Source organism: Oncorhynchus gorbuscha, linkage group LG21, assembly GCF_021184085.1.
Source record: "Oncorhynchus gorbuscha isolate QuinsamMale2020 ecotype Even-year linkage group LG21, OgorEven_v1.0, whole genome shotgun sequence".
Lineage (NCBI taxonomy): Eukaryota > Metazoa > Chordata > Actinopteri > Salmoniformes > Salmonidae > Oncorhynchus > Oncorhynchus gorbuscha.
In genome coordinates, this window is record NC_060193.1 from 743599 (window position 1) to 765719 (window position 22121).

At 49.6% G+C, this 22121-nt stretch overlaps 1 pseudogene; it reads left to right on the forward strand.

Annotated features, from left to right (window-relative positions):
• The window catches only part of LOC124008820, a 165040-nt pseudogene that overhangs the window by 95964 nt on the left and 46955 nt on the right, over nt 1–22121 (forward strand).

Genomic DNA, 22121 nt, shown 5'->3' on the forward strand with positions numbered 1-22121 from the left:
CATACTTAGGTAGCCTGGTTGTCCCTGATTGAGAACCATACTTAGGTAGCCTGGTTGTCCCTGATTGAGAACCATACTTAGGTAGCCTGGTTGTCCCTGATTGAGAATCATACTTAGGTAGCCTGGTTGTCCCTGATTGAGAATCATACTTACAGCCTGGTTGTCCCTGATTGAGAACCATACTTACAGCCTGGTTGTCCCTGATTGAGAACCATACTTACAGCCTGGTTGTCCCTGATTGAGAACCATACTTACAGCCTGGTTGTCCCTGATTGAGAACCATACTTACAGCCTGGTTGTCCCTGATTGAGAACCATACTTACAGCCTGGTTGTCCCTGATTGAGAACCATACTTACAGCCTGGTTGTCCCTGATTGAGAACCATACTTAGGGAGCCTGGTTGTCCCTGATTGAGAACCATACTTACAGCCTGGTTGTCCCTGATTGAGAACCATACTTAGGGAGCCTGGTTGTCCCTGATTGAGAACCATACTTACAGCCTGGTTGTCCCTGATTGAGAACCATACTTACAGCCTGGTTGTCCCTGATTGAGAACCATACTTACAGCCTGGTTGTCCCTGATTGAGAACCATACTTACAGCCTGGTTGTCCCTGATTGAGAACCATACTTACAGCCTGGTTGTCCCTGATTGAGAACCATACTTACAGCCTGGTTGTCCCTGATTGAGAACCATACTTACAGCCTGGTTGTCCCTGATTGAGAACCATACTTACAGCCTGGTTGTCCCTGATTGAGAACCATACTTACAGCCTGGTTGTCCCTGATTGAGAACCATACTTACAGCCTGGTTGTCCCTGATTGAGAACCATACTTACAGCCTGGTTGTCCCTGATTGAGAACCATACTTACAGCCTGGTTGTCCCTGATTGAGAACCATACTTAGGGAGCCTGGTTGTCCCTGATTGAGAACCATACTTACAGCCTGGTTGTCCCTGATTGAGAACCATACTTAGGGAGCCTGGTTGTCCCTGATTGAGAACCATACTTACAGCCTGGTTGTCCCTGATTGAGAACCATACTTACAGCCTGGTTGTCCCTGATTGAGAACCATACTTACAGCCTGGTTGTCCCTGATTGAGAACCATACTTACAGCCTGGTTGTCCCTGATTGAGAACCATACTTACAGCCTGGTTGTCCCTGATTGAGAACCATACTTACAGCCTGGTTGTCCCTGATTGAGAACCATACTTACAGCCTGGTTGTCTCTGATTGAGACCCATACTTACAGCCTGGTTGTCCCTGATTGAGAACCATACTTACAGCCTGGTTGTCCCTGATTGAGAACCATACTTACAGCCTGGTTGTCCCTGATTGAGAACCATACTTACAGCCTGGTTGTCCCTGATTGAGAACCATACTTACAGCCTGGTTGTCCCTGATTGAGAACCATACTTACAGCCTGGTTGTCCCTGATTGAGAACCATACTTACAGCCTGGTTGTCTCTGATTGAGAACCATACTTACAGCCTGGTTGTCCCTGATTGAGAACCATTCTTACAGCCTGGTTGTCCCTGATTGAGAACCATACTTACAGCCTGGTTGTCCCTGATTGAGAACCATACTTACAGCCTGGTTGTCCCTGATTGAGAACCATACTTACAGCCTGGTTGTCCCTGATTGAGAACCATACTTACAGCCTGGTTGTCCCTGATTGAGAACCATACTTACAGCCTGGTTGTCCCTGATTGAGAACCATACTTACAGCCTGGTTGTCCCTGATTGAGAACCATACTTACAGCCTGGTTGTCCCTGATTGAGAACCATACTTACAGCCTGGTTGTCCCTGATTGAGAACCCTACTTACAGCCTGGTTGTCCCTGATTGAGAACCATACTTACAGCCTGGTTGTCCCTGATTGAGAACCATACTTACAGCCTGGTTGTCCCTGATTGAGAACCATACTTACAGCCTGGTTGTCCCTGATTGAGAACCATACTTACAGCCTGGTTGTCCCTGATTGAGAACCATACTTACAGCCTGGTTGTCCCTGATTGAGAACCATACTTACAGCCTGGTTGTCCCTGATTGAGAACCATACTTACAGCCTGGTTGTCTCTGATTGAGAACCATACTTACAGCCTGGTTGTCCCTGATTGAGAACCATACTTACAGCCTGGTTGTCCCTGATTGAGAACCATACTTACAGCCTGGTTGTCTCTGATTGAGAACCATACTTACAGCCTGGTTGTCCCTGATTGAGAACCATACTTACAGCCTGGTTGTCCCTGATTGAGAACCATACTTACAGCCTGGTTGTCTCTGATTGAGAACCATACTTACAGCCTGGTTGTCTCTGATTGAGAACCATACTTACAGCCTGGTTGTCCCTGATTGAGAACCATACTTACAGCCTGGTTGTCTCTGATTGAGAACCATACTTACAGCCTGGTTGTCTCTGATTGAGAACCATACTTACAGCCTGGTTGTCTCTGATTGAGAACCATACTTACAGCCTGGTTGTCTCTGATTGAGAACCATACTTACAGCCTGGTTGTCCCTGGTCCTCTCCTTCACTGGTCCTCTCCTTCTTCACTGGTCCTCTCCTTCTTCACTGGTCCTCTCCTTCTTCACTGGTCCTCTCCTTCTTCACTGGTCCTCTCCTTCTTCACTGGTCCTCTCCTTCTTCACTGGTCCTCTCCTTCTTCACTGGTCCTCTCCTTCTTCACTGGTCCTCTCCTTCCAACAGCCGTTACAACAATGGTGTTTGTTCTTCCCTGGTTGCCATTTTCTTGTGGCCACAGGTCACATATCTTGCTGCTGTGATAAAACACTGGTATTTCATCCAGTAGATATGTGAGTTTATCTAGATCAGGTCTGTTTTCTAATTCTTTGTGGATCTGTGTAATCTGAGGGAAATATGTGTCTCTAATTTGGTCCATTGGACAGGAGGTTAGGAAGTGCAGCTCAGTTTCCACCTCATTTTGTGGGCAGTGAGCACATAGCCTGTCTTCTCTTCAGAGCCAGGTCTGCCTACGGCGGCCTTTCTCAATAGCAAGGCTATGCTCACTGAGTCTGTACATAGTCAAAGCTTTCCTTAAGTTTGGGTCAGTCACAGTGGTCAGGTATTCTGCCACTGTGTACTCTCTGTTTAGGGCCAAATAGCATTCTAGTTTGCTCTGTTTTTTTGTTAATTATTTCCAATGTGTCAAGTAATTATCTTTTTGTTTTCTTGTGATTTGGTTGGGTCTAATTGTGCTGCTGTCCTGGGGCTCTGTAGGGTGTGTTTGTGTTTGTGAACAGAGCCCCAGGACCAGTTTGCTTAGGGGACTCTTCTCCAGGTTAATCTCTCTGTAGGTGATGGCTTTGTTATGGAAGGTTTGGGAATTGCTTCCTTTTAGGTGGTTGTAGAATTTAATGCCTCTTTTCTAGATTTTGATAATTAGTGGGTATTGGCCTAATTCTGCTCTGCATGCATTATTTGGTGTTCTACGTTGTACACAGAGGATATTTTCAAGTCAAGTCTCAATTTGGTGTTTGTCCCTTTTAGTGAATTCTTGGTTGGTGAGCGGACCCCAGACCTCACAACCATGAAGGGCAATGGGTTCTATAACTGATTCTTTATCTCTCTCTGTGTCTGTCTGTAGTATCTGGGTTCTATAACTGATTCTTTATCTCTCTCTGTGTCTGTCTGTAGTATCTGGGTTCTATAACTGATTCTTTATCTCTCTCTGTGTCTGTCTGTAGTATCTGGGTTCTATAACTGATTCTTTATCTCTCTCTGTGTCTGTCTGTAGTATCTGGGTTCTATAACTGATTCTTTATCTCTCTCTGTGTCCGTCTGTAACTGATTCTTTATCTCTCTCTGTGTCTGTCTGTAGTATCTGGGTTCTATAACTGATTCTTTATCTCTCTCTGTGTCTGTCTGTAGTATCTGGGTTCTATAACTGATTCTTTATCTCTCTCTGTGTCTGTCTGTAGTATCTGGGTTCTATAACTGATTCTTTATCTCTCTCTGTGTCTGTCTGTAGTATCTGGGTTCTATAACTGATTCTTTATCTCTCTCTGTGTCTGTCTGTAGTATCTGGGTTCTATAACTGATTCTTTATCTCTCTCTGTGTCTGTCTGTAGTATCTGGGTTCTATAACTGATTCTTTATCTCTCTCTGTGTCCGTCTGTAGTATCTGGGTTCTATAACTGATTCTTTATCTCTCTCTGTGTCCGTCTGTAGTATCTGGGTTCTATAACTGATTCTTTATCTCTCTCTGTGTCTGTCTGTAGTATCTGGGTTCTATAACTGATTCTTTATCTCTCTCTGTGTCCGTCTGTAGTATCTGGGTTCTATAACTGATTCTTTATCTCTCTCTGTGTCTGTCTGTAGTATCTGGGTTCTATAACTGATTCTTTATCTCTCTCTGTTCTATAACTGATTCTTTATCTCTCTCTGTGTCTGTCTGTAGTATTGGGTTCTATAACTGATTCTTTATCTCTCTCTGTGTCTGTCTGTAGTATCTTGGGTTCTATAACTGATTCTTTATCTCTCTCTGTGTCTGTCTGTAGTATCTGGGTTTATATGATTCTTTATCTCTCTCTGTGTCTGTCTGTAGTATCTGGGTTCTATAACTGATTCTTTATCTCTCTCTGTGTCTGTCTGTAGTATCTGGGTTCTATAACTGATTCTTTATCTCTCTCTGTGTCTGTCTGTAATCTGTTCTATAACTGATTCTTTATCTCTCTCTGTGTCTGTCTGTAGTATCTGGGTTCTATAACTGATTCTTTATCTCTCTCTGTGCAGTATCTGGGTTCTATAACTGATTCTTTATCTCTCTCTGTGTCCGTCTGTAGTATCTGGGTTCTATAACTGATTCTTTATCTCTCTCTGTGTCCGTCTGTAGTATCTGGGTTCTATAACTGATTCTTTATCTCTCTCTGTGTCTGTCTGTAGTATCTGGAACTGATTCTTTATCTCTCTCTGTGTCTGTCTGTAGTTCTGGGTTCATAACTGATTCTTTATCTCTCTCTGTGTCCGTCTGTAATCTGGGTTCTATAACTGATTCTTTATCTCTCTCTGTGTCTGTCTGTAGTATCTGGGTTCTATAACTGATTCTTTATCTCTCTCTGTGTCTGTCTGTAGTATCTGGGTTCTATAACTGATTCTTTATCTCTCTCTGTGTCTGTCTGTAGTATCTGGGTTCTATAACTGATTCTTTATCTCTCTCTGTGTCTGTCTGTAGTATCTGGGTTCTATAACTGATTCTTTATCTCTCTCTGTGTCCGTCTGTAGTATATGGGTTCTATAACTGATTCTTTATCTCTCTCTGTGTCTGTCTGTAGTATCTGGGTTCTATAACTGATTCTTTATCTCTCTCTGTGTCTGTCTGTAGTATCTGGGCTTTATGACTGATTCAAGTATTTTTAGCCAGATCCTAATTGGTATGTCAAATGTTATGTTTCTTTTGATGGCATAGAAGGCCCTTCTTGCCTTGTCTCTCAGATCATTCACAGCTTTGTTTAAGTTACTGGTGCTGATGTTTAGGCAGAGGTACTGTATGTATAGTTGTTTGTGTGCTCTAGGGAAATGGTGTCTGGATGGAATTTGTATTTGTGGTCATGGCAACTGCACCTTTTTTGGAACACCATTATTTTGGTCTCTCTCTCTTCTCTCTCTCCCTCTCCTTCTCTCTCCACTCTTCTCTCTCTCCCTCTCCTTCTCTCTCTCCCTTCTCTCTCCCTCTCCTTCTCTCTCCTCCCCTCTTCTCTCTCTCCCTCTCCTTCTCTCTCCTCCCCTCTCTCTCTCTCTCTCCTCTCCTTCTCTCTCCTCCCCTCTCTCTCTCTCTCTCCCCTCTCCTTCTATCTCCTCCCCTCTCTTCTCTCTCTCCCTCTCCTTCTCTCTCCTCCCCTATCTTCTCTCTCTCTCCCTCTCCTTCTCTCTCCTCCCCTCTTCTCTCTCTCCCTCTCCTTCTATCTCCTCCCCTCTCTTCTCTCTCTCCCTCTCCTTCTCTCTCCTCCCCTATCTTCTCTCTCTCTCCCTCTCTTTCTCTCTCCCTCTCCTTCTATCTCCTCCCCTCTCTTCTCTCTCTCCCTCTCCTTCTCTCTCCCCTCCTTCTCTCTCCTCCCCTCTCCTCTCTCTCTCCTTCTCTCTCCTCCCCTCTCTTCTCTCTCTCCTTCTCTCTCCTCCCCTCTCTTCTCTCTCTCCTTCTCTCTCCTCTCCCTTCTCTCCCCTCCTCTTCTCTTCTCTCCTCTCCTTCTCTCTCCTCCACTCTCTTCTCTCTCTCCATCAGACAGTATAATGTATAATAATATGACTGATTGCTAGCATTTCTCTGTCCTCTCTCATCCCATCATCGCTCACTCTGTCACCCTGAGGGGGAGGAGGAGAGGAGAAGAGATGGAAGAATATAATGTAATACTATGTAATAATACTAATCTGTGTTGATCTGTGTTCTCTCTTCTAATCCTCTCTCTCTCTCCCCTCCCACTCCCCCTCTTTCTCCCTCTCTCTCCCCCTCCCACTCCCCCTCTCTCTCCCCCTCCCACTCCCCCTCTTTCTCCCCCCTCTCTCCCCCTCCCCCTCTTTCTCCCCCTCTCTCCCCCTCCCACCCCCCTCTTTCTCCCCCTCGCTCCCCTTCCCGCTTCCCCTCCCCCTCGCTCTCCCCTCTCGCTCCCCTTCTCCCTCTCTCTATCCCACTTCCCCTCTCCCCCTCCCTCCCTCTCTCTCCCCCTCCCACTTCCCCTCCCCCTCTCCCTCCCTCTCTCTCCCCCTCTCCCTCCCTCTCTCTCCCTCCCTCTCTAGATGAATGGATCAGAGGGAGAGGTGGAGTATGAAGAGATGACACTAGAGAGGGTGAGACTACTCTTACTATTAGATTACAACATTTGTGGCCCCTCACACCTTTATTTTTGATTTGTTTATTTAACCTTAATTTAACCTTTATTTAACTAGGCAAATCAATTTAGAACAAATTCTTATTTACAATGACGGCCTACCCCGGCCAAACCAGGACGAAGCTGGGCCAATTGTGCACCGCCCTATGGGACTCCCAATCACAGCTGGTTGTGATACCGCCTGGAATCGAACCAGGGTCTGTAGTGATGCCTCTAGCAATGAGACACAGGACCTGCTGCACCACTAGGGAGCCCTCTAGCACTGAGACACAGGGCCTGCTGCACCACCAGGGAGCCCTCTAGCACTGAGACACAGGGCCTGCTTCACCACCAGGGAGTCCTCTAGCACTGAGACACAGGCCCTGCTGCACCACCAGGGAGCCCTCTAGCACTGAGACACAGGGCCTGCTGCACCACCAGGGAGCCCTCCAGCACTGAGACACAGGGCCTGCTGCACCACTAGGGAGCCCTCTAGCACTGAGACACAGGGCCTGCTGCACCACCAGGGAGCCCTCTAGCACTGAGACACAGGGCCTGCTGCAGCACCAGGGAGCCCTCCAGCACTGAGACACAGGGCCTGCTGCACCACCAGGGAGCCCTCTAGCACTGAGACACAGGGCCTGCTGCACCACCAGGGAGCCCTCTAGCACTGAGACACAGGGCCTGCTGCACCACTAGGGAGCCCTCTAGCACTGAGACACAGGGCCTGCTGCACCACCAGGGAGCCCTCTAGCACTGAGACACAGGGCCTGCTGCAGCACCAGGGAGCCCTCCAGCACTGAGACACAGGGCCTGCTGCACCACTAGGGAGCCCTCTAGCACTGAGACACAGGGCCTGATGCACCACCAGGGAGCCCTCTAGCACTGAGACACAGGGCCTGCTGCAGCACCAGGGAGCCCTCCAGCACTGAGACACAGGACCTGCTGCACCACCAGGGAGCCCTCTAGCACTGAGACACAGGGCCTGCTGCACCACCAGGGAGCCCTCTAGCACTGAGACACAGGGCCTGCTGCACCACCAGGGAGCCCTCTAGCACTGAGACACAGGACCTGCTGCACCACTAGGGAGCCCTCTAGCACTGAGACACAGGGCCTGCTGCACCACGAGGGAGCCCTCCAGCACTGAGACACAGGGCCTGCTGCACCACCAGGGAGCCCTCTAGCACTGAGACAAAGAACCTGCTGCACCACTAGGGAGCCCTCTAGCACTGAGACACAGAACCTGCTGCACCACTAGGGAGCCCTCTAGCACTGAGACACAGGGCCTGCTTGCCCACCAGGGAGCCCTCCAGCACTGAGACACAGGGCCTGCTGCACCACCAGGGAGCCCTCTAGCACTGAGACACAGGGCCTGCTGCAGCACCAGGGAGCCCTCCAGCACTGAGACACAGGACCTGCTGCACCACCAGGGAGCCCTCTAGCACTGAGACACAGGGCCTGCTGCACCACCAGGGAGCCCTCTAGCACTGAGACACAGGGCCTGCTGCACCACCAGGGAGCCCTCTAGCACTGAGACACAGGACCTGCTGCACCACTAGGGAGCCCTCTAGCACTGAGACACAGGGCCTGCTGCACCACGAGGGAGCCCTCTAGCACTGAGACACAGGGCCTGCTGCACCACCAGGGAGCCCTCTAGCACTGAGACAAAGAACCTGCTGCACCACTAGGGAGCCCTCTAGCACTGAGACACAGAACCTGCTGCACCACTAGGGAGCCCTCTAGCACTGAGACACAGGGCCTGCTTGCCCACCAGGGAGCCCTCCAGCACTGAGACACAGGGCCTGCTTGCCCACCAGGGAGCCCTCTAGCACTGAGACACAGGGCCTGCTGCACCACCAGGGAGCCCTCTAGCACTGAGACACAGGGCCCGCTGCACCACCAGGGAGCCCTCTAGCAATGAGACACAGGGCCTGCTGCACCACCAGGGAGCCCTCTAGCACTGAGACACAGAACCTGCTGCACCACTAGGGAGCCCTCTAGCACTGAGACACAGGGCCTACTGCACCACTAGGGAGGCCTCTAGCACTCAGACACAGGGCCTGCTGCACCACCAGGGAGCCCTCTAGCACTGAGACACAGGACCTGCTGCACCACGAGGGAACCCTCCAGCACTGAGACACAGGACCTGCTGCACCACCAGGGAGCTCTCTAGCACTGAGACACAGGGCCTGCTGCACCACCAGGGAGCCCTCTAGCACTGAGACACAGGGCCTGCTGCACCACCAGGGAGCCCTCTAGCACTGAGACACAGGGCCTGCTTGCCCACCAGGGAGCCCTCCAGCACTGAGACACAGGGCCTGCTGCACCACCAGGGAGCCCTCTAGCACTGAGACACAGGGCCTGCTGCACCACCAGGGAGCCCTCTAGCACTGAGACACAGGGCCTGCTGCACCACCAGGGAGCCCTCTAGCACTGAGACACAGGGCCTGCTGCACCACCAGGGAGCCCTCTAGCACTGAGACACAGGGCCTGCTGCACCACCAGGGACCCTCTACACTGGACACAGGGCCTGCTGCACCACCAGGGAGCCCTCTAGCACTGAGACACAGGGCCTGCTGCACCACAGGGAGCCTGCACTGCACAGGGCCTGCTGCACCACCAGGGAGCCCTCCAGCACTGAGACACAGGGCCTGCTGCACCACCAGGGAGCCCTCCAGCACTGAGACACATGGCCTGCTGCACCACCAGGGAGCCCTCTAGCACTGAGACACAGGACCTTAGACCTCTGCTCTGTTCAGGAGCCCCTATAAATAATTCCCTTTTTCTTCTAAAAAATACATTGACAATTAAAAAAAACTTTTGGCCACCAAACCTTGTTGTTGGATCTTTAACATTGCAAAACCAATTTTCTTTTTGTCAACTTAAGTTTGCAATTATAATTGATGAAAGGAAGACAAATGGAGAAAATGATTGGCCCCCTGTTCGGAGCTGGTTGCACAGCCTTGAGCCAAGTTAACTGCAGACAAACGCTTCTCCATCAATGAGTTTGCTACACTTTTCTACTGACAATTTGGCTCTTCAGCAGAAAATAACTCTAATTCTTCAATGTTTGATGGTTGTCCTCCACCAACCTCTGTTTTCAGAGCTCACCATATTGTCCTGCACCAACCGCTGTTTTCAGAGCTCACCGTGTTGTCCTCCACCAACCTCTGTTTTCAGAGCTCACCATATTGTCCTGCACCAACCTCTGTTTTCAGAGCTCACCGTGTTGTCCTGCACCAACCTCTGTTTTCAGAGCTCACCATATTGTCCTGCACCAACCTCTGTTTTCAGAGCTCACCGTGTTGTCCTGCACCAACCTCTGTTTTCAGAGCTCACCATATTGTCCTCCACCAACCTCTGTTTTCAGAGCTCACCATATTGTCCTCCACCAACCTCTATTTTCAGAGCTCACCGTGTTGTCCTCCACCAACCTCTGTTTTCAGAGCTCACCATATTGTCCTGCACCAACCTCTGTTTTCAGAGCTCACCGTGTTGTCCTGCACCAACCTCTGTTTTCAGAGCTCACCATATTGTCCTCCACCAACCTCTGTTTTCAGAGCTCACCATATTGTCCTCCACCAACCTCTGTTTTCAGAGCTCACCATATTGTCCTCCACCAACCTGTTTTCAGAGCTCACCATATTGTCCTCCACCAACCTCTGTTTTCAGAGCTCACCATATTGTCCTCCACCAACCTCTGTTTTCAGAGCTCACCATATTGTCCTCCACCAACCTGTTTTCAGAGCTCACCATATTGTCCTCCACCAACCTCTGTTTTCAGAGCTCACCATATTGTCCTCCACCAACCTCTGTTTTCAGAGCTCACCATATTGTCCTCCACCAACCTCTGTTTTCAGAGCTCACCATATTGTCCCCCACCAACCTCTGTTTTCAGAGCTCACCATATTGTCCTGCACCAACCTCTGTTTTCAGAGCTCACCATATTGTCCTCCACCAACCTCTGTTTTCAGAGCTCGCCGTAGGTTTAGGATGTGATTCAGATCTGGACTCCTCGCTGGCCACTTCAGATCAGTCCAGGGTTTCTTCTTGAACTTTTCCGGTGCGTTTGGGTTTGTTATCCTGCTGGAAGACTCACAACCTTCAATAGAGACCCGGTTTTTGGACACTGTGTTGAACATTTGACAGCTGATATTGTGCTGGTTTCGTGATGCCATGTTCAAGCCCCTATGTATCAGAGGCAGCAGAGCAATCCCACAGCATTATCGAACCTCCCCCATCTTTGATTGTAGGGAGGGTTTCATTTTCACTGAATGCTCGATTTGGTTGTCAGTAAACAGCGCTGATCAGTAATGCCAAAATGTTTAAATGTTGTTTCATTGGTCCACAGAACATTTCCCCAGGAATTAGTACTATTTACTTGGGTTTATGAAACATTCTATCAGGCTTTCTGTTGTCTTCTTCAGCAGGGGGGTCTTCCTATGTTTACCTACATGTGATGGTTGTGTGTGTGTGTGTGACGGTTTGTAGGGTAACTCTGGTCTAGGATTCAGTATAGCAGGTGGAACAGACAACCCCCACGTTGGAGACGACCCGTCTATCTTCATCACCAAGATCATCCCTGGAGGTGCTGCCGCACAGGACGGGAGGCTCAGGTAGACACAGGATGGGAGGCTCAGGTAGACACAGGACGGGAGGCTCAGGTAGACACAGGACGGGAAGGCTCAGGTAGACACAGGACGGGAGGCTCAGGTAGACACAGGACGGGAGGCCCAGGTAGACACAGGACGGGAAGCTCAGGTAGACACAGGGCGGGAGGCTCAGGTAGACACAGGACGGGAGGCTCAGGTAGACACAGGACAGGAGGCTCAGGTAGACACAGGACAGGAGGCTGAGTTACCGAGACAATGTGCGGGGGGTACAGGTTAGTCGAGGTAATTTGCACATGTAGGTAGGGGTAAAGTGACTACACATAAATAATAAACAGTGATTAACAGCAGTGTAAAAATAAAGGGGACTGGGGTCAATGTAAATAGTCCGGGTGGCCATTTAATTAGCTGTTCAGGAGACTTATGGCTTGGGGGTAGAAGCTGTTAAGAAGCCTTTTGGACCCAGACTTGGTGCTCCTGTACCGCTTACCGTGCGGTAGCAGAGAGAACAGTCTATGACTGAGGTGGCTGGAGTCTTTGACAACTTAGAAATGTCCTTGTCTTTGAACGAAAAGCACATTTTTGGTCCATTAAAATAACATCAACTGGATCAGAAAAACAGTGTAGAGAGAGTTCCTCTGTCCAGTATTTGTCCATCTTAATCTTTCTTTTTATTGGCCAGTCTGAGATATGGCTTTTTCATTGCAACTCTGCCGAGAAGGCCAGCATCCCGGGGGTTGCCTCTTCACTGTTGATGTTGAGACTGGTGTTTTGCGGGTACTATTTATTGAAGTTGCCAGTTGAGGACTTGTGAGGCGTCTGTTTCTCAAACTAGACACACTAATGTACTTGTCCTCTTGCTCAGTTCTGCACCGGGGCCTCCCACCTCTCTTTCTATTCTGGTTAGGGCCAGTTTGCACTGTTCTGTGAAGGGAGAAGTACACAACGTTGTACCAGATATTCAGTTTCTCGCATGGCATAGCCATCATTTTTCAGAACAAGAATGGACTGAAGAAAGTTCTTTGTTTCTGGCCATTTTGAGCCTGTAATCAAACCCACAAATGCAGATTTTTAACCACTATTACCGTTATGTAACTAAGCAAGTCAGTTAAGAACAAATTTGTGTTTACAATGACGGCCTAGAAACAGTGGGTTCACTAGCAGAATGTCAGATTTAAACTTTGTCAGCTCGGGGATTTTATCTAGAAACCTTTTGGTTCCTAGTCCAACGCTCTAACCACTAGGCTACCTGCTGGTTCCTAGTCCAATGCTCTAACCACTAGGCTACCTGCTGGTTCCTAGTCCAATGCTCTAACCACTAGGCTACCTGCTGGTTCCTAGTCCAATGCTCTAACCACTAGGCTACCTGCTGGTTCCTAGTCCAATGCTCTAACCACTAGGCTACCTGCTGGTTCCTAGTCCAATGCTCTAACCACTAGGCAACATTTCGGTTCCTAGTCCAACGCTTTAACCACTAGGCTACCTGCTGGTTCCTAGTCCAATGCTCTAACCACTAGGCAACCTTTTGGTTCCTAGTCCAACGCTTTAACCACTAGGCTACCTGCTGGTTCCTAGTCCAATGCTCTAACCACTAGGCAACCTTTCGGTTCCTAGTCCAACGCTTTAACCACTAGGCTACCTGCTGGTTCCTTTAGATGCACTATTGTAAAGTGACTGTTCCACTGAATGTCATAAGGTGAATGCACCAATTTGTAAGTCGCTCTGGATAAGAGCGTCTGCTAAATGACTTAAATGTAAATGTAAATGTAACCACTAGGCTACCTGCTGGTTCCTAGTCCAATGCTCTAACCACTAGGCTACCTGCTGGTTCCTAGTCCAATGCTGTAACCACTAGGCTACCTGCTGGTTCCTAGTCCAATGCTCTAACCACTAGGCTACCTGCTGGTTCCTAGCCCAATGCTCTAACCACTAGGCTACCTGCTGGTTCCTAGTCCAATGCTCTAACCACTAGGCTACCTGCTGGTTCCTAGTCCAATGCTCTAACCACTAGGCTACCTGCTGGTTACTAGCCCAATGCTCTAACCACTAGGCAACCTGCTGGTTACTAGCCCAATGCTCTAACCACTAGGCTACCTGCTGGTTACTAGCCCAATGCTCTAACCACTAGACTACCTGCTGGTTACTAGCCCAATGCTCTAACCACTAGGGTACCTGCTGGTTACTGGCCCAACACTCTAACCACTAGGCTACCTGCTGGTTACTAGCCCAATGCTCTAACCACTAGGCTACCTGCTGGTTCCTAGTCCAATGCTCTAACCACTAGGTTACCTGCTGGTTCCTAGTCCAATGCTCTAACCACTAGGCTACCTGCTGGTTCCTAGTCCAATGCTCTAACCACTAGGCTACCTGCTGGTTACTAGCCCAACGCTCTAACCACTAGGCTACCTGCTGGTTCCTAGTCCAATGCTCTAACCACTAGGCTACCTGCTGGTTACTAGCCCAATGCTCTAACCACTAGGCTACCTGCTGGTTCCTAGTCCTATGCTCTAACCATTAGGCTACCTGCTGGTTCCTAGTCCAATGCTCTAACCACTAGGCTGTCTGCTGGTTACTAGCCCAATGCTCTAACCACTAGGCAACCTGCTGGTTACTAGCCCAATGCTCTAACCACTAGGCTACCTGCTGGTTACTAGCCCAATGCTCTAACCACTAGGCTACCTGCTGGTTACTAGCCCAATGCTCTAACCACTAGGCTACCTGCTGGTTCCTAGTCCAACACTTTAACCATTAGGCTACCTGCTGGTTCCTAGTCCAATGTTCTAACCACTAAGCTACCTGCTGGTTACTAGCCCAACACTCTAACCACTAGGCTACCTGCTGGTTCCTAGTCCTATGCTCTAACCATTAGGCTACCTGCTGGTTCCTAGTCCAATGCTCTAACCACTAGGCTGCCTGCTGGTTACTAGCCCAATGCTCTAACCACTAGGCAACCTGCTGGTTCCTAGCCCAATGCTCTAACCACTAGGCTACCTGCTGGTTACTAGCCCAATGCTCTAACCACTAGGCTACCTGCTGGTTACTAGCCCAATGCTCTAACCACTAGGCTACCTGCTGGTTACTAGCCCAACGCTCTAACCACTAGGCTACCTGCTGGTTACTAGCCCAATGTTCTAACCACTAGGCTACCTGCTGGTTCCTAGCCCAATGCTCTAACCACTAGGCTACCTGCTGGTTCCTAGTCCAACACTTTAACCACTAGGCTACCTGCTGGTTCCTAGTCCAACACTCTAACCACTAGGCTACCTGCTGGTTACTAGCCCAACACTCTAACCACTAGGCTACCTGCTGGTTCCTAGTCCAACGCTCTAACCACTAGGCTACCTGCTGGTTACTAGCCCAACACTCTAACCACTAGGCTACCTGCTGGTTACTAGTCCAATGCTCTAACCACTAGGCTACCTGCTGGTTCCTAGCCCAACACTCTAACCACTAGGCTACCTGCTGGTTACTAGCCCAACGTTCTAACCACTAGGCTACCTGCTGGTTACTAGCCCAACACTCTAACCACTAGGCTACCTGCTGGTTACTAGCCCAACACTCTAACCACTAGGCTACCTGATGGTTACTAGCCCAACACTCTAACCACTAGGCTACCTGCTGGTTACTAGCCCAACACTCTAACCACTAGGCTACCTGCTGGTTACTAGCCCAATGCTCTAACCACTAAGCTACCTGCTGGTTCCTAGTCCAACATTGTAACCACTAGGCTACCTGCTGGTTACTAGTCCAATGTTCTAACCACTAGGCTACCTGCTGGTTCCTAGTCCAATGCTCTAACCACTAGGCTACCTTTCAAATCCTAGTCCAATCTCTAACCACTAGGCTACCTGCTGGTTACTAGTCCAATGCTCTAACCACTAGGCTACCTGCTGGTTCTAGCCCAATGTTCTAACCACTAGGCTACCTGCTGGTTACTAGCCCAATGTTCTAACCACTAGGCTACCTGCTGGTTACTAGCCCAATGCTCTAACCACTAGGCAACCTGCTGGTTACTAGCCCAATGCTCTAACCACTAGGCTACCTGCTGGTTACTGGCCCAATGCTCTAACCACTAGGCTACCTGCTGGTTACTAGCCCAATGCTCTAACCACTAGGCTACCTGCTGGTTACTAGCCCAATGCTCTAACCACTAGGCTACCTGCTGGTTCCTAGTCCAACACTCTAACCACTAGGCAACCTTTCTGGTTCCTAGTCCAATGCTCTAACCACTAGGCTACCTGCTGGTTACTAGTCCAATGCTCTAACCACTAGGCTACCTGCTGGTTCCTAGTCCAATGCTCTAACCACTAGGCTACCTGATGGTTCCTAGTCCAACGTTCTAACCACTAGGCTACCTGCTGGTTACTAGTCCAATGTTCTAACCACTAGGCTACCTGCTGGTTCCTAGTCCAATGCTCTAACCACTAGGCTACCTGCTGGTTCCTAGTCCAATGCTCTAACCACTAGGCTACCTGCTGGTTCCTAGTCCAATGCTCTAACCACTAGACTACCTGCTGGTTCCTAGTCCAATGCTCTAACCACAAGGCTACCTGCTGGTTACTAGTCCAATGCTCTAACCACTAGGCTACCTGCTGGTTACTAGCCCAATGCTCTAACCACTAGGCTACCTGCTGGTTCCTAGCCCAACGTTCTAACCACTAGGCTACCTGCTGGTTACTAGCCCAACGTTCTAACCACTAGGCTACCTGCTGGTTACTAGCCCAACGTTCTAACCACTAGGCAGCCTGCTGGTTACTAGCCCAATGCTCTAACCACTAGGCAACCTTTTGGTTCCTAGCCCAATGCTCTAACCACTAGGCTACCTGCTGGTTACTAGTCCAATGTTCTAACCACTAGGCAACCTTTTGGTTCCTAGTCCAATGCTCTAACCACTAGGCTACCTGCTGGTTACTAGTCCAATGCTCTAAACACTAGGCTACCTGCTGGTTCCTAGTCCAATGCTTTAAACACTAAGCTACCTGATGGTTCCTAGTCCAACATTGTAACCACTAGGCTACCTGCTGGTTACTAGTCTAATGTTCTAACCACTAGGCTACCTGCTGGTTCCTAGTCCAATGCTCTAACCACTAGGCAACCTTTCGGTTCCTAGTCCAACGCTTTAACCACTAGGCTACCTGCTGGTTACTAGTCCAATGCTCTAACCACTAGGCTACCTGCTGGTTACTAGCCCAACGTTCTAACCACTAGGCTACCTGCTGGTTACTAGCCCAACGTTCTTACCACTACGCTACCTGCTGGTTACTAGCCCAATGCTCTAACCACTAGGCAACCTGCTGGTTACTAGCCCAATGCTCTAACCACTAGGCTACCTGCTGGTTACTAGCCCAATGCTCTAACCACTAGGCTACCTGCTGGTTACTAGCCCAATGCTCTAACCACTAGGCTACCTGCTGGTTCCTAGTCCAACGTTCTAACCACTAGGCAACCTTTCGGTTCCTAGTCCAATGCTCTAACCACTAGGCTACCTGCTGGTTACTAGTCCAATGCTCTAACCACTAGGCTACCTGCTGGTTCCTAGTCCAATGCTCTAACCACTAGGCTACCTGCTGGTTCCTAGTCCAACGTTCTAACCACTAGGCTACCTGCTGGTTACTAGTCCAATGTTCTAACCACTAGGCTACCTGCTGGTTCCTAGTCCAATGCTCTAACCACTAGGCAACCTTTCGGTTCCTAGTCCAACGCTTTAACCACTAGGCTACCTGCTGGTTACTAGGCCAATGCTCTAACCACTAGGCTACCTGCTGGTTCCTAGTCCAATGCTCTAACCACTAGGCTACCTGCTGGTTCCTAGTCCAACGTTCTAACCACTAGACTACCTGCTGGGTCCTAGTCCAATGCTCTAACCACTAGGCTACCTGCTGGTTCCTAGTCCAATGCTCTAACCACTAGGCTACCTGCTGGTTCCTAGTCCAATGCTCTAACCACTAGACTACCTGCTGGTTCCTAGTCCAATGCTCTAACCACAAGACTACCTGCTGGTTCCTAGTCCAATGCTCTAACCACAAGGCTACCTGCTGGTTACTAGTCCAATGCTGTAACCACTAGGCTACCTGCTGGTTACTAGCCCAACGTTCTAACCACTAGGCTACCTGCTGGTTACTAGCCCAACGTTCTAACCACTAGGCTACCTGCTGGTTACTAGCCCAACGTTCTAACCACTAGGCAGCCTGCTGGTTACTAGCCCAATGCTCTAACCACTAGGCAACCTGCTGGTTCCTAGCCCAATGCTCTAAACACTAGGCTACCTGCTGGTTCCTAGTCCAACGTTCTAACCACTAGGCAACCTTTCGGTTCCTAGTCCAATGCTCTAACCACTAGGCTACCTGCTGGTTACTAGTCCAATGCTCTAACCACTAGGCTACCTGCTGGTTCCTAGTCCAATGCTCTAACCACGAGGCTACCTGCTGGTTCCTAGTCCAACGTTCTAACCACTAGGCAACCTGCTGGTTCCTAGTCCAATGCTCTAACCACTAGACTACCTGCTGGTTCCTAGTCCAATGCTCTAACCACTAGGCTACCTGCTGGTTACTAGTCCAATGCTCTAACCACTAGGCTACCTGCTGGTTCCTAGTCCAATGCTCTAACCAGTAGGCTACCTGCTGGTTACTAGTCCAATGCTCTAACCACTAGGCTACCTGCTGGTTACTAGCCCAATGCTCTAACCACTAGGCTACCTGCTGGTTACTAGCCCAACATTCTAACCACTAGGCAACCTGCTGGTTACTAGCCCAATGCTCTAACCACTAGGCAACCTTTCGGTTCCTAGTCCAATGCTCTAACCACTAGGCTACCTGCTGGTTACTAGTCCAATGCTCTAACCACTAGGCTACCTGCTGGTTCCTAGTCCAATGCTCTAACCACTAGGCTACCTGCTGGTTCCTAGTCCAATGCTCTAACCACTAGGCTACCTGCTGGTTCCTAGTCCAATGCTCTAACCACTAGGCTACCTGCTGGTTCCTAGTCCAATGCTCTAACCACTAGGCTACCTGCTGGTTCCTAGTCCAATGTTCTAACCACTAGGCTACCTGCTGGTTACTAGTCCAATGTTCTAACCACTAGGATACCTGCTGGTTCCTAGTCCAACGTTCTAACCACTAGGCAACCTGCTGGTTCCTAGTCCAATGCTCTAACCACTAGGCAACCTGCTGGTTCCTAGTCCAATGCTCTAACCACTAGGCTACCTGCTGGTTCCTAGCCCAATGCTCTAACCACTAGGCTACCTGCTGGTTCCTAGTCCAATGCTCTAACCACTAGGCTACCTGCTGGTTCCTAGTCCAATGCTCTAACCACTAGGCTACCTGCTGGTTCCTAGTCCAATGCTCTAACCACTAGACTACCTGCTGGTTCCTAGTCCAATGCTCTAACCACAAGACTACCTGCTGGTTCCTAGTCCAATGCTCTAACCACAAGGCTACCTGCTGGTTACTAGTCCAATGCTGTAACCACTAGGCTACCTGCTGGTTACTAGCCCAACGTTCTAACCACTAGGCTACCTGCTGGTTACTAGCCCAACGTTCTAACCACTAGGCTACCTGCTGGTTACTAGCCCAACGTTCTAACCACTAGGCAGCCTGCTGGTTACTAGCCCAATGCTCTAACCACTAGGCAACCTTTTGGTTCCTAGCCCAATGCTCTAAACACTAGGCTACCTGCTGGTTCCTAGTCCAACGTTCTAACCACTAGGCAACCTTTCGGTTCCTAGTCCAATGCTCTAACCACTAGGCTACCTGCTGGTTACTAGCCCAATGCTCTAACCACTAGGCTATCTGCTGGTTACTAGCCCAACATTCTAACCACTAGGCAACCTGCTGGTTACTAGCCCAATGCTCTAACCACTAGGCAACCTTTCGGTTCCTAGTCCAATGCTCTAACCACTAGGCTACCTGCTGGTTACTAGTCCAATGCTCTAACCACTAGGCTACCTGCTGGTTCCTAGTCCAATGCTCTAACCACTAGGCAACCTTTCGGTTCCTAGTCCAATGCTCTAACCACTAGGCTACCTGCTGGTTACTAGTCCAATGCTCTAACCACTAGGCTACCTGCTGGTTACTAGTCCAATGCTCTAACCACTAGGCTACCTGCTGGTTCCTAGTCCAATGCTCTAACCACTAGGCTACCTGCTGGTTACTAGCCCAACGTTCTAACCACTAGGCTACCTGCTGGTTACTAGCCCAACGTTCTAACCACTAGGCAGCCTGCTGGTTACTAGCCCAATGCTCTAACCACTAGGCAACCTTTTGGTTCCTAGCCCAATGCTCTAAACACTAGGCTACCTGCTGGTTCCTAGTCCAATGTTCTAACCACTAGGCTACCTGCTGGTTCCTAGTCCAATGCTCTAACCACTAGGCTACCTGCTGGTTCCTAGTCCAACGTTCTAACCACTAGGCAACCTGCTGGTTCCTAGTCCAATGCTCTAACCACTAGACTACCTGCTGGTTCCTAGTCCAATGCTCTATCCACTAGGCTACCTGCTGGTTCCTAGTCCAATGCTCTAACCACTAGGCTACCTGCTGGTTCCTAGTCCAATGCTCTAACCAGTAGGCTACCTGCTGGTTACTAGTCCAACGTTCTAACCACTAGGCTACCTGCTGGTTACTATAGCCCAATGCTCTAACCACTAGGCTACCTGCTGGTTACTAGCCCAACATTCTAACCACTAGGCAACCTGCTGGTTCCTAGTCCAATGCTCTAACCACTAGGCTACCTGCTGGTTACTAGTCCAATACTCTAACCACTAGGCTACCTGCTGGTTCCTAGTCCAATGCTCTAACCACTAGGCTACCTGCTGGTTCCTAGTCCAACGCTCTAACCAGTAGGCTACTTGCTGGTTACTAGTCCAACGTTCTAACCACTAGGCTACCTGCTGGTTACTAGCCCAATGCTCTAACCACTAGGCTACCTGCTAATTACTAGCCCAACATTCTAACCACTAGGCAACCTGCTGGTTACTAGCCCAATGCTCTAACCACTAGGCAACCTTTCGGTTCCTAGTCCAATGCTCTAACCACTAGGCTACCTGCTGGTTACTAGTCCAATGCTCTAACCACTAGGCTACCTGCTGGTTCCTAGTCCAATGCTCTAACCACTAGGCTACCTGCTGGTTCCTAGTCCAATGTTCTAACCACTAGGCTACCTGCTGGTTACTAGTCCAATGCTCTAACCACTAGGCTACCTGCTGGTTCTAGTCCAATGTTCTAACCACTAGGCTACCTGCTGGTTACTAGCCCAACATTCTAACCACTAGGCATACCTGCTGGTTCCTAGTCCAATGTTCTAACCACTAGGCAACCTTGGTTCCTAGTCCAATGCTCTAACCACTAGGCTACCTGCTGGTTCCTAGTCCAATGATCTAACCACTAGGCTACCTGCTGGTTCCTAGTCCAATGCTCTAACCACTAGGCTACCTGCTGGTTCCTAGTCCAATGCTCTAACCACTAGGCTACCTGCTGGTTACTAGTCCAACGTTCTAACCACTAGGCTACCTGCTGGTTACTAGCCCAATGCTCTAACCACTAGGCTACCTGCTGGTTCCTAGTCCAATGTTCTAACCACTAGGCAACCTGCTGGTTACTAGTCCAATGCTCTAACCACTAGGCAACCTTTGGTTCCTAGCTCTATGCTCTAAACACTAGGCTACCTGCTGGTTCCTAGTCCAACGTTCTAACCACTAGGCAACCTTTCGGTTCCTAGTCCAATGCTCTAACCATTAGGCTACCTGCTGGTTCCTAGCCCAATGCTCTAACCACTAGGCTACCTGCTGGTTCCTAGTCCAATGCTCTATCCACTAGGCTACCTGCTGGTTCCTAGTCCAATGCTCTAACCACTAGGCTACCTGCTGGTTCCTAGTCCAATGCTCTAACCACTAGGCTACCTGCTGGTTCCTAGTCCAATGCTCTAACCACTAGGCTACCTGCTGGTTCCTAGTCCAATGCTCTAACCACTAGGCTACCTGCTGGTTACTAGCCCAATGCTCTAACCACTAGGCTACCTGCTGGTTCCTAGTCCAATGCTCTAACCACTAGGCTACCTGCTGGTTCCTAGTCCAATGCTCTAACCACTAGGCTACCTGCTGGTTACTAGCCCAATGCTCTAACCACTAGGCAACCTGCTGGTTACTAGCCCAATGCTCTAACCACTAGGCTACCTGCTGGTTCCTAGTCCAATGCTCTAACCACTAGACTACCTGCTGGTTCCTAGTCCAATGCTCTAACCACTAGGCTACCTGCTGGTTACTAGTCCAATGCTCTAACCACTAGGCTACCTGCTGGTTACTAGCCCAATGCTCTAACCACTAGGCTACCTGCTGGTTACTAGCCCAACGTTCTAACCACTAGGCTACCTGCTGGTTACTAGCCCAATGCTCTAACCACTAGGCTACCTGCTGGTTACTAGCCCAACGTTCTAACCACTAGGCAGCCTGCTGGTTACTAGCCCAATGCTCTAACCACTAGGCTACCTTTTGGTTCCTAGCCCAATGCTCTAAACACTAGGCTACCTGCTGGTTCCTAGTCCAACATTCTAACCACTAGGCAACCTGCTGGTTCCTAGTCCAATGCTCTAACCACTAGGCTACCTGCTGGTTCCTAGTCCAACGCTCTAACCAGTAGGCTACTTGCTGGTTACTAGTCCAACGTTCTAACCACTAGGCTACCTGCTGGTTACTAGC